This window comes from Pithys albifrons, chromosome 7 (assembly GCF_047495875.1).
Source record: "Pithys albifrons albifrons isolate INPA30051 chromosome 7, PitAlb_v1, whole genome shotgun sequence".
Lineage (NCBI taxonomy): Eukaryota > Metazoa > Chordata > Aves > Passeriformes > Thamnophilidae > Pithys > Pithys albifrons.
This window is the reverse complement of record NC_092464.1, coordinates 35,592,206-35,604,508: the sequence shown is the minus strand read 5'-3', so window position 1 is coordinate 35,604,508 and position 12,303 is coordinate 35,592,206. Positions and strand designations below refer to the sequence as shown.

The 12,303-nt window shown below is 39.3% G+C and overlaps 1 protein-coding gene across 7 annotated transcripts in view; it reads right to left on the bottom strand.

Moving 5' to 3' along the window:
- Positions 1-12,069, bottom strand: part of WIPF3 (WAS/WASL interacting protein family member 3) — a 46,626-nt gene extending 34,557 nt beyond the window's left edge. For 3 of the 7 annotated variants that reach the window (XR_011698316.1, XR_011698317.1, XM_071561011.1), the window contains exon 1: positions 6,109-6,268. The gene's annotated coding sequence lies outside the window, so the exon portion shown is untranslated. Of the gene's footprint in view, positions 1-6,108; positions 6,270-7,287; positions 7,493-7,627; positions 7,689-12,036 lie in introns of those variants that run through there. The other 4 variants (XM_071561016.1, XM_071561013.1, XM_071561012.1 and 1 more) reach the window with 4 other exon arrangements.
- Between the last annotated feature and the right edge of the window lie 234 nt (positions 12,070-12,303).

The window sequence follows — 12,303 nt, the reverse complement described above, 5'->3', positions numbered from 1 at the left end:
CTGTATCATCCACACAAACACATGCATGGCCTGTTTTACTGTCAGATATACAAACAATGGTGAATTTGATATATAGTCATTAGCAAAGTTAATCATTGGCCTAAGGTGAAGAAAGTGCAGCCTGATGGAAGTTCAAGGTTACTGCCATATTCTGAAGGCAACTGTTTATTATCAGACTCCTCAAGAGTTTGTGTCCACAGCATTTGAGCTCTCTCAGTAGCGGCAATTTGATGTTTCAGGTTAACACTTGCAAGTTTAGCAGCCTCTGCTAAGTAACCTATATGTTTTCACATAATTATTAATGATGTATTTATTTATAGTTATTAATATATTCAATTACTATAATTTGTCTAATATAGAGTTATATGAAAAGTATAGGTTTACACAGAATGGTTTCTCCCCAAAATAATCTTAATGTTTTTTAACCAATTCCCTTAACAAAAGAAAACTCTGCTTTCCAATTAAGTAGCTAGATTAAAATGGAAAATGCAAACAAGGCAATATTCAGCATCTTCCTTTTCTGTATTTGCTGTAGGCAGCTCAAAAACTGTTTTCAAATGTCAGTCAAGTGAAAAGAATTTGCAAACATGGGTATCAGAAGACTACAGGACTTTAAAAATCCATGTCTGAAATAATTCTAAAATTTTCACTTTTAGCCCCATGATGTGTTATCAGAGATCCTATTTTCACACCTTTTCATCTTGAAAAAAAAATTAGAAACCTGTATGCATACTGTGTCAGGCTGATACCTAGCACCTTAAGAAACAGTCTATGCTGGCAATGCAAGGAAAATGAATCCTGCAATTCAACATGAGCCATTCTACCCTTCAATAAACTATAAGTATCAGGGCCCCAGCACCAGCACAGGCTGTGTTCACTGTATGTGATAAGGAGAATTGTCTCCCACAAGCAATGTAAAATGTAATAATCTGGTCATCTGCAAGAATAAGTTCCCAGGGAAATCCTCACTTCAAAGAAAGAATGGGAAACTTTTATCCTGTTTTTCAGTGAAGATGTGATTACTTAATTTCTCTTCAAAATCAATTTCCAGTTGTAAAAATGTTAGTCCTAATGTCCTAACAAAGTAAACTATAACTTCTGAACATGGTTATATATTCTTGCTTACATACCATTACCTATCAGTCCTCTTGAAACCACTCTTCCATTTCCATGGCATTGATAGCTTCATCTTACATATTCTTTACACCACAGTAGGCCTTCAATACTTACAAGTAAAGGGTACATAAACCCCTGTGTTATTAAGCAAACCTCGCTACACTACCGTAATACTGCTTTTTTTGGTATTTTGGTAATACACTGTTCAGAAAAAATAAAATGCAAAGTGTTCTTATTGTCCCTAAAGTGTCAAAGCTGATATCAAACTTCCTATGTGCATAAAGGTGTAAATATGCTTTCTTGTACAGAAAATCATTACCTGTTTTTAAAGGCAATGCACAAAATGTCTAGTTACAAGTTACATCTATTTACTCAGGACAATGATTTCACTTTGCACAAAGAACAACAAATTGCAGTCATTTGCAACTGCAACAACAAAAAAATCCCCGACAAAAGATATTTTGATTTGTAGTCCTAGTTCTGAATTGCTAATAAAATGAAGTTCTCAGAAAAAAACCCAATATGAGTTTTATTAAATTGAAGATTCAGTCCTATGACTTATTAAAGGACTTCAGTTGTAGTTCTTTGTGAGAGTCATCATATTCAGAGAGGAAATCGTAATTGATACTTACCCTTACACACAGCATAAGCGATAAACACCAGAAATACAAAAATCCTCAACTAACTTAGCTGACTGATGAAGAAGGAAAATAATTTCAGGGATTAATTACAATAGAGGACTTTTTGCATTTGTGTCTATCACAGACACAAGGGACCAAAGTGGTTTTCTACGATTCTCCTTCTCTGAACATGTATATGAGAATGCACTCCCAATGATACTTCCAGTGCAGCCAGTATCTGCTACCGTCAGACCAAGCAGGGTAAAGATGAGGACTCATTTATTTCCATCAATTTTGATGTCAAATTTTATGTTGATTTTGAACTCCAGCTTTCATTTTGATCAGTCTGGATCTGGCCCCTCCTCTTTATTTCACTGTGAATGTTTCTCCCCTTTTCCAGTGGTTTACCAGTCTCTCCATTCCTTCTCTCCACTTGTCTTTGCTCTTTTCACCATTCACCTCACCTGTTGAGTGCTGCTGATGCAAGACAAGGCAAAAGGAGACATTTTATTAAAAAGGCAGTCATCTGCTCCCGGGAAAGAAACACTGCACATGGTGCAAAAGTACGTAACTCTGCATGATATTAGAGGTTCAGCACAGATTTCTAGCACTGAGAAAACAGAGATGAAATGCAGAACTAGACTGGATAAAAGATTGAAGTATTAGAGAAAAACAATCAGGTAAAACAGTCTGAGCAGAGGAAATGAGCAAAGCGACCACAGTATACTCATTGTGCGGCTACACCAGGTCTTTATAGCTCCTGTTACAGCTTGTTCAGAGCAAGTTCAAGTACCCCCACATGGCACTGCATCATTTATCCTACTGCTAAGTCAATGTAAACTCATGACCACTTGATCCAGGAATATTTTGTACAATCCGCTCTTGCATAATTTCCTTGCTATTTAGTAATTTCAAGGCTAAAGAAGGCTTTCATTCTGCATTAAACACCCTATTAGGCCCCACATCCGTCACTCACATAGTACTCTACAGAGATAGTCTGTAGAGTCTGCCAGTTTACTAATTTAGGGACTAATCTATCTCTTTTTTTTTATGCTAAATTTTCCCTCGTTTTCTGTAGAAGTTCTTTACAGTTTAACTCTGAAAATACTCAAGGACATACAAGCTACAGCAACGGAAGTAACATTACTAATGTGTGATAAGATGTTCACACATACACAACTGACCAATCAAAGCAATTTTGTGTCCAAATCCCAGGCAGAATTTGACAAATATTTTTGCAGCCATTCATGCATCCCCAAGAGGAGCAAACATTCCCTCTGAAAATAAGTTGCTAAAAACAGTCTGTTTTCTTGATATGCAAGCCTGGCTTGCCTTTTATGCACCTCATAACTTTCTTTAAGTGTCTACTCAACTAACACAGCAGATCTATAGTTTTAAAACAGATACAGTGTTATTTCTCTTCTTCTGTAGCATATAAAAAAAAGCGTAACTGACTTGGACTAAAGCCCAAAACCTGTCAGGACTATTTTGTGCACAGTCAGTAGCGCTGGTGCATATGTGTTTTTCCTTGCACAAAACTATGACAGTTAGGAAATCTTACGTTTCAAACAAGAGGATATGAAAGAGAAACAAAATACCTCAAGACCTCCCTTGTGATCCAGTACCATATTCTACTCTCCGCTTTTTTTCCTTTTTTTGTTACTTATAATGAAGAGAGGAAAACATGATCTAGTAGTCAGAAAAAGTGAAATGGTACAGCAGTCATTTACAGACCTGCGTATAGCTTGTGAAAGAGACTAACACAAAGGGGTTACTATCTCTAAACCTATTCATTCACTTTGTTCATTTTACCCCCCTCTTATGAATCAAGCAGGAGCACTGCAATTTCTAGCCAACACTTCCATTTATCAAGGCAGACACTGCAGTTGCCAACAGTGTAAATGAAGGATATAGCATATCCATTACACAGAAGCTGCAGAGCAGACACAGATTGTTTATAGACACTTGTAAGAGCAGGGTCAAGACTGAGCAAGTGCTTTCATGCTGAATTTTCTGTTCTTATGTTTAGTGAACTTAATCTTGTAAGGGCCTTTGGCCCAGTTTTCCTATTTTTCACTTTATCACTTATACTGTATCTATGGTATAGCTGTTACATTGCTCTCCTCTGTTGGGTTGACTACAAAATGACACCATTCACATCACAGAGGGTTATATACCTATTTGTAACAGAGGTGAAAGATGACACAGGGGCAATGCAAAGAATCAGGCTCTCCATGTGTGATCTTATTAGGGAAGGGGAGATTTCTGGTAGTGAAATCAATTTCAGCTGTTGTCTCAATCACTATGGCATGAAAATATGCTTTTTGCACCTTATGAAAATCCTTTAGCTGTTTAAAATAATTTCCAAGCAATCCAAAGGCAGTTTTACAGCTATCCTCTATGTAATACCGAATGAGTCCACTTGACGATACTTGGAAATCAGATTAAGGTGGGCATATTAAAAAAAAAAAAAACCAAACCAAAATTATTTTGTCTAAAAATACAGTCTTTTCACCCGATCTGGAAGCCCCAAGGACAATTTTTCTGTTTGCACTGTTTATGCCTCTGTTCACCCTGACTACAAAGCCACTGGACAAACTTGATGCAGAATAACCACAGATGAAAAAGAAACTGTGTAAGGTTTTGCTGCTAATAAGACAGTTTACAGAAAGTTTCACTCTTTCAGAAAGAGTAACTATTTTGTGTAATAACACAAACTAATTAATGAAGATCTACAAGAACAGTAGTAAAGGCATTGCAGAAAACTGCATCTCAAAACTGCACAGCAGCCACTAGTAACTCTGTGTGAGTACCAAAGACTTCTAGATAAAAGACTTCACTGGATATTATAGTTGATTATTATGTTTATTTAGATATTAATTTTACATATAATCTGAAGAAGATTGGAATATTTATTCTGACACAGGAGAGCCTTGTATCATTTTCCTAGAGCTTCAACTTTTCATCTGTGATCTCATTTATTAGACCTTAAATGAACTGCATAGAATATCCACATAATGCAGAAGATGCTCACACACATCCAATATCAGTAACTTATGGAAATCAAGGGTAAGGGAGCTAACTGGATCCATCTGGTCTCACCTACTTGTGATGACTGAACAGAATGCGTTCCAGTCACTGAGCATAGAGAAGAAAAGCTTCCACAAATGCAGAGGTTTCTGAAAAATCAAGTAATTCTTACAGATGAGTTATGACTAACAAACATACAAAGAGATTTGACTGCTTTGCTTATTTTTGGAACTAAAATATTTTAAATATTAATATTAAATTATTTAATACTTAAAATCAGTTAGTATTTATTTTAGATATAATGGAAAATAGTAAATATTTGTATTATTCATTGAAGCTCTTAACATCTACCTCTTTAAAAGTGCCAATATTTTTCTATTTGTTATGACTAAGATATGGGTTTCCTTTTAAGCTTAGAGGACAATGAGTTTCCCAAATACTGACTGCATCAAGCAACAAAATTACTAAGTATAAACAGCTTCCATCAGGATCTGGCTATGTTCTATTAAGACATCCAACAAACACTGCTGACTTTTACCTTGTGGTTAGTTAGATGTGACACTGTTATGTTTTGATTTACTGCTAAAAAACAACTATCTAAATAATTTCTGCTTAATCAGGTTTAGTAGTCACTATGTATAGAGTTCAAGCATTTATTGTACATCCGTTATTGCAGTAACAGAGACTGAGATGTTACAGTAATTTTATTATATTTTCTCTTGAAGGTGTTGATGAAGTGAGAGGAAAAAAAGAGGAAGTTGCTTTGTATTATACTACGTTATTTGATAAATACAGTCATATGTTGCTCTTTCCAGTGCAGTACAATCACAGCATGTGAATTTCAAGTGCGTCTCAATCCTGTTCAGGAGTAGATCCAAATCAGCAAAAACTTGATCACTGCAGCTAATGAATAAAGCATTGCATCTGCCCCTAAGCAACCCGTCCTTATCCAAAGCCAATCAAACTATTTATATAGCCCTGTCTTTAGAAAGTATATACCCTTGATTAAAAAAGAAAAGTAAAAGAAGTTTCTTCCTTATATTGCAAGCTGGTACAGGTACCCGCACCTTGTTGTAATTTGTATGCTACTTTGCCAGCTGAAGACTCCATATTAATAGGAAGTTGTAAATAACACTTAAAAATGTTTACTAACAATGTCACTATAATATCAAGAGCAGTTGCATGCTGGCTGCTAAGCCCAGTTCCCTAACCCGTACTTTTGACAGGAAAAGCATCAACTCCTACAGAATTCTTTCTGGTTATGAGTCAAACCCTGGTTTTGTCACCATCATCTACAGCAAAACAGCTAAAGCATTCTATCAATTTAACAAAACACACTTACACAATCCACTTTAAGAGTCCCACACTGAGCTTCTCATATGTTATCTTGCACATGGAAGCCGGTATCTGATGGCAAAGCAGACTCAATCTTTCCACTGCACTGTGGGCAATAACCCGTACGAGCCGTGGGTGGCAGCAGCGTCGGCAGCGCCTGTGCATTCCAGCTGGGACACTGTTTTGGGTCACAGGTTCACGCAGTGAACGGGAACCATCCCCACGCACACATACCTAACAAGTGTCCCAGCTCCGACTGGCAGTACAGAATAAACTTATATTCATTTTCCTGATCATCTGCCTGGTGGCTTTGTCTTTCAGTACAAAGCACTGAAAACTGAAGACGTTAACAATGATTACACAAACACATGTTATTAAATAAGCAGGAACTTGTGCTGGATATACAGACAGAGAAACTGAAAACACTGACTGTATCAGGAAGCAGTTCAACGACTTGATTCGTGCAGCATACACAGTAACACAATTACCACAATTTCAGCAATCTGTCACTTTAGCTCATAAATTCAGTGTCCAAAAACCGTTCTGTGCTAAAATCATCAACTTTTATCTCATATACAAATGTCTTATCTCCTAAATCAGACTTATTTTTGTATCTTTCAATGATCTTGCTTAGTAATATTCCACTTTCAGAAACAAACAAAACAAAGGCATGCTATTCTAATGTGTCCTTCCTGTTCTGAAACTCATGAACTTCTTGAGCGATACAAACCCACCCTCTCTCCACACCCCAGAGATGGAAGCTGTCCCACAACCCACCGCTTCTGTGCCTTTGCAAACTCCGAGCATACCCCAAGAGTAATAACAAAATCCCCTCTTGCTACCCTTTAGCAACACACTCCTTGCCGCTCTGCATTAGCAACATAGGCTGATGCAGAAGTGACGAGATTTTAGTCTCAATTTTATCCATGTTTACTATGAAACCTTTAAGAACTTCTTTCTAACACTTCTCCAGCATCCCCCCTCCAATATGTACATAAGTATTTAATGCAAGGTAGCTTTGACAAATGCTCAGTCCCGCTTTCTCAGGTGACCTATTCCAGCACATCTACTGCAAAGGCTAAAACTAGGAAAAAAAGTTCTTCGCATCCACCGCCGCCTGAAAACAACGCGTTTTCCTCTGCTTTACGAAGCAGAAGAGCAGCACCACGCACAGGCTCTGCCTGACCTGCAGCCGCGCTTCCTCCTCCGCCGCAGTCAGTAAGTGACCACATCCCAGGGGCGCGGGTGTCGCCGCTCCCCCGTGCCCTCCCTGCCCCGCCGGCGGGGCGCTGCCCGGGGACAGGGACGGGCGCGGCACCGAAGTTTGTCCGCCGACTCCTCTCGGCCCCCGCGGCGCGTGGAGAGCCGCAGCCTCAGCGGCGAGGAGAGGAGGGGAGGAGAGGGGAGGGGAGACCGCCGCGCCCCCGCCCCAGCGCTCCCGGCTCGTTCGGGCGGTGAGGCGGGTCGGGGGCACCGGGGACCCCCGAGTCCGGCAGCTGCAACCCCTGCGCCCCCTCCGCGCGCACCTGTTCGGCGGTCGGGCCGTCGGGCCGGGGCGGCTCCTCCCCGGGCAGAGGGCGCCAGGTGCGGCGGCCGCCGCCTCCCCCGGCTGGGGGCGGGAGGAAAGGGCGGCGGTGGGGGGATCTTAAGGTCTTGAGGGGGAAAAGGCCGCCCCTGTCTTCAGGAGGGAGTAAAAATAAATGTATTCTTTTAGAAGTAGTAATTTAAAACACACACACCGCCCAACCGCGGGCCCCGCTTTCCGTTCCCACCCTCGGGAACGCGGCCCCTTCTGCGCGAGGGTGAAGTTGCAGCTGCAGCCTGGCACACCCTTCCACGTGCTTGTACCTTGGCAGAACCGAGGCGGATTTTAAAAGTCCACGTGGATGCCAAAATGCTGCCCCATGGCACTGGGAAAAGACGCCACTACCCTGTGTCCCTGACAAACCCCATCCACCTGCCGAAGTGCTTCTGCCCAGCAGCCTCATGAGGGCCTGCGCTTGGAGCCAGCCGGGTTGCCCTCGTTTTTTGTGCCCCAGATTGTGTACTACAATCATCTTAAAAAAAATAAATCTTGTTTTCTTCTGAATTTATTTCAGTGCTGTTTGGAGATGGGAACGTTATGGCCTCGCCCTAACGAGCCTCCCGTGTTTCTGTCAGGGTGAGAGAGTTGCTGTGGAGCCTCCCAGGCAGCTGGAGGAGCACAGCACCGCCGCGTGGTCACGCACAAGCCCTCAGCAATGACGATGCTGCTGATAACTTAAAAATTGTAGTGTGGGTTCTGGTCTGCCTGGTTGCCTTTGGATGGTGTTGACTGAGAAGCAGACTCATCTTCACTGGATTTCTCTGGGAAACTTTTTTTGTTGTAGAAATGTAAAAATTGGGGGTTTCAGTGTCCTGCTGGATTATAAAGCAGTCTGGACAAGTCAGTGTCACTTGGATCCAAATGATGGCAGTCAGCCTGAGGTTGGTGGAACGTCTGGCCTCTTCAGGTCAGGGGCACAAAAATCAGTGCTCTAGATCTCCCTGTTCTGCCTGTCCGGAGGTGTGTTTGATCTATTATTCTGAAAATATCCTTCTGATTGCTTGTCTGACTAAATAATTCTCACTCTTATGTAAATGCCTCAGTTGCTTCCACAGTGGTCAGGGAGCTCTAAACCCATTTCCAGCTGATCATTAGTTTGAACTTTAAAGCACAAAACAAAGCCAAGAGGGTCATAGGTAGTGCCCCAGAAAAAATAAAAATGTCAGCATTTACTTAAAAAAAATATAAATAACACCACACTTGAAAACAGCTTTTGTTCTTCATGCAAATTAGTCTCAGCTGAGATTTGATTTTGGATTGCTGATGCTGAAATGATCTTTGTCCACCTTTTGGATTAGCTAGAAAAGAAACTTCAGAGGAACAAGAGTGCAGGAAATAATTGGTTATGTCCAGTTTTTATGACTTTTTCTTTACTTACTTTCACTTCCCAACAAGGTCCACATAATCACTGCAGAATTTGTACAGTTAGTAGTGACCATTTCCACCTATGATGCTGAACTGACCCAGTTCAAAATTTATACACTGATCTAGTTGGAAACAATCAGCTTTACCTCTGGTACACATTTCACACATATCTAATACACTGCAGTAGGTATTACTTGCCTCTTGCCTAGTTACAGAAACCTGTTGTGATTTAGATTTCATTACGAGAAGCCCACTGGATTGCATGTCTAAGAATGATGTCTCGTGTTTCTGTTTTGTTTCTGGGAGATGCAGATGAAAAGGAAAAAGAGGAAAGAAGTGCTCCCTTTCCAATGCTGAATCAGAATAAAGGTACTTCTAGAGATGCTGGTAGAAGAAGACAGAGACTCCTGTACAAACTGCAAGGGGCTTTGTGAAGGCCAGTGCACCGAAGCCCCCTTTTCTTCTGGTTCCTCCCATGAAATCCTCCTCCTCCTCTTCCCAGCTTCATCCAAGATCACAGAAAGGGCAATGCAGCAGGAACAAAACTGACACTAAATTATTATAAAGAATGTGCTTTCCCTGGGTTTTATTATAAGCCAATTTAAGATCATTTGAAGTGTTTTAAATACAGACAACTTACCTCAAACCTATTTGTAGCTAACATTTATATGTTTCACAATGCATAGCCAGAAATATAATTTTATTTTCCATACATCCCATCTGCATAACTATTGTAAATTTTGTTGTGTACCACAATTGTATTTTTATTTGTGATCAATACATTTTAACATGGATCAAACAATATACAATTTTCTTCAGAACAGAGAATATCTGTATCAGGCTGCTGGTTCTCTGTAGTTCCTTACTATCGAGCTGCAAGCAACTGTAAGGCTTATTTTGAGTTTTGTCACAGGTTGGGAACATGTCTCTCAGGTCAATCTGGAGAGTACTTTCTGAGTGGTTGTACTGAAAAACAACCTGGTCTGACATCTTTTTATTCCAGAACAGGCAGCTGTTACACCTGGCGTTTTTCTCCTACATTTCCTTTCTTTGCCACATCTTTCATGGCTGAACCTCAGCTGAAGGTATCTTCAGCCTTGACAGCTATAATGAGACATTTTGCAATCTTCCATTTCTGGCCCTGGACCTTCTGTGAAAAAAGAAAGTTATTATCAGCTTGTAATTTCTAAAACATTACAAATGTGTAGTCTAACGAGTGCAAATGAATGGCAGGATAAATCTAACCTAAACCAGAAGAAAGCAGAATCTCAGTCTAAGATTCTCTATACTAAGAAGCTGTGGTGATTAAAGACAGGAGAGATGTGAATGGCCTATGGTGACCTGCCACAGTATCTGGTGTGCACTAGGAGAAATTCCATTTGGATTTCTCAGTTTTTGCTACAAATAAAGGGAATTTAAAACAAAACCCCACATATAACTTCATAGGAGTTTTGTCCCATTCATACCCTGTTCAATAGTAGATGATGATTATTCTTAGCAACTGTATCATTGACTACTTCTTAATTTAAAATATCTTTCTACACTAAAAGTGTGTTTATGTCACTGTCATCTCTAAGACTCCTCAAAATCCCAGAAAAGAAAAACAAAAATACCTGAAATAAATTAAACCTTTTAAGAGGAAATAAAAAGTGTCCCAACCAGATGAAGTACCAGAACTATTTAGCATAGTTACTGATTTTAAATAGAGTGATTTAGGAAGCTTCACTGGCATGTGTCAACATAAATACTTGCCAAAGTAAGCGCTTGTACTTATCGTAAGTACTTACACTTTTTTTGCCATCCAGACAATATAAGAAAAACCTGAAAATAATCTTACAGCATTTGTACCTTTGTATTTTGAATAAGAAGCACATGAAAAGCTTTCTAGTCATCACTGAACACAAACAAAAATACATAATTTTAACAGAAAAAAAATACTTTAAGCTTTGATCAAGGTTAAATACATTATCAGAAAATATAAATTCGTTTGTATTTGTCATTATTTATGCATGCATTTGCAAGACGTAACAAAAATATCAATAGGTCAAGGCATTTGTGAACAATGTAAAAATAGTTTTTGCATAAAAGTTCATAAAACTTAAAAGATAAAGGGAAAATACTTTAAAAAAAGTTTATTCCTTTCAAGGTACCATTTGATTACATTTGTGAGTAGCTTTCAACATTTGAAAATTCTGTTACAATAATAGTCTCAGCCATTGTGTTTGATGACTGTTAGCTTTAGAGCTAACACAATTAACAGCGACATTCATGTGTAGGAACAGAGATATCGCCATATATTTGTCTCCAAATATTGATCTTTCCCTTATTATCAGTACAAATTCTGTAGAGAATTAATAACTCAAAACTGTAATTTACTCTAATACATTTTAGCAAGAAATTCCTAAAAGGGCCTGAGTTGCTTGTTACAGAGCAATGGAGCCACATTTACCAATGCAGTTTGGACTACAATACTGAGGAAAGCTGTAGACAAATAATTAGTAGAGATTATTTCCTTAGAGGGGGATATTAGTATTTACGTTTTTCTGTGTTTTTAATCCAAATCCTAAACCCTTACTCCTGATCTTGTTGAGCAAGCTGTTTGCTGAGTGCATTGTAAATGGTGTACAAGTACATTGAGGCTCATAGTAAATAATTAGTGCCCAATGTCAATTCCTCTGCTAATTGTATTTCTTCTACTTACTTCTGTTGGTGCTGTAGGATGTATCTCTTAGTAAAAAAGCTTTGAATTTTCCTCAGTGCTTCGTTCTGCCAGTCATTTTCTGCATGACCTCTGTGAAAGCACTTAATCACTTTTAATAGCGTGAGTGGAACAAGAATGCATTCATTAATATTTGTAAGGCTGCCAGATACTATGCTGTTGCAAGCATGTACACTCCCTTAAAAAATTATAATTACACTATCCAGCTGGTTAATGTTTATCCAGTTACTGAACAGCTAAACAAAAAGCAGAGAGGCAAGACTTACTGTTTGTTCTCCATCAGTATTGAATTGGAAAGAAATTTTTCCATGTTAAAGCTGTAGAACTAGGCAGTAGATGAAATACCATTAGCAGGCCTCTGCAGAGAATAATAAGCTGAAAGCATGCCTAGTGCTAGTCTGCAATTAGGGTGAAAAGTGAAATAGGGCAAGAATCAGAATTCCATTTTGGGCTCTTGCTTTTCAGAGCGTGCGCTTTTCATCCCCACCAGGGGGAGCGTACTTGAAGATAATAATTAGTAGGCACAAATAGGG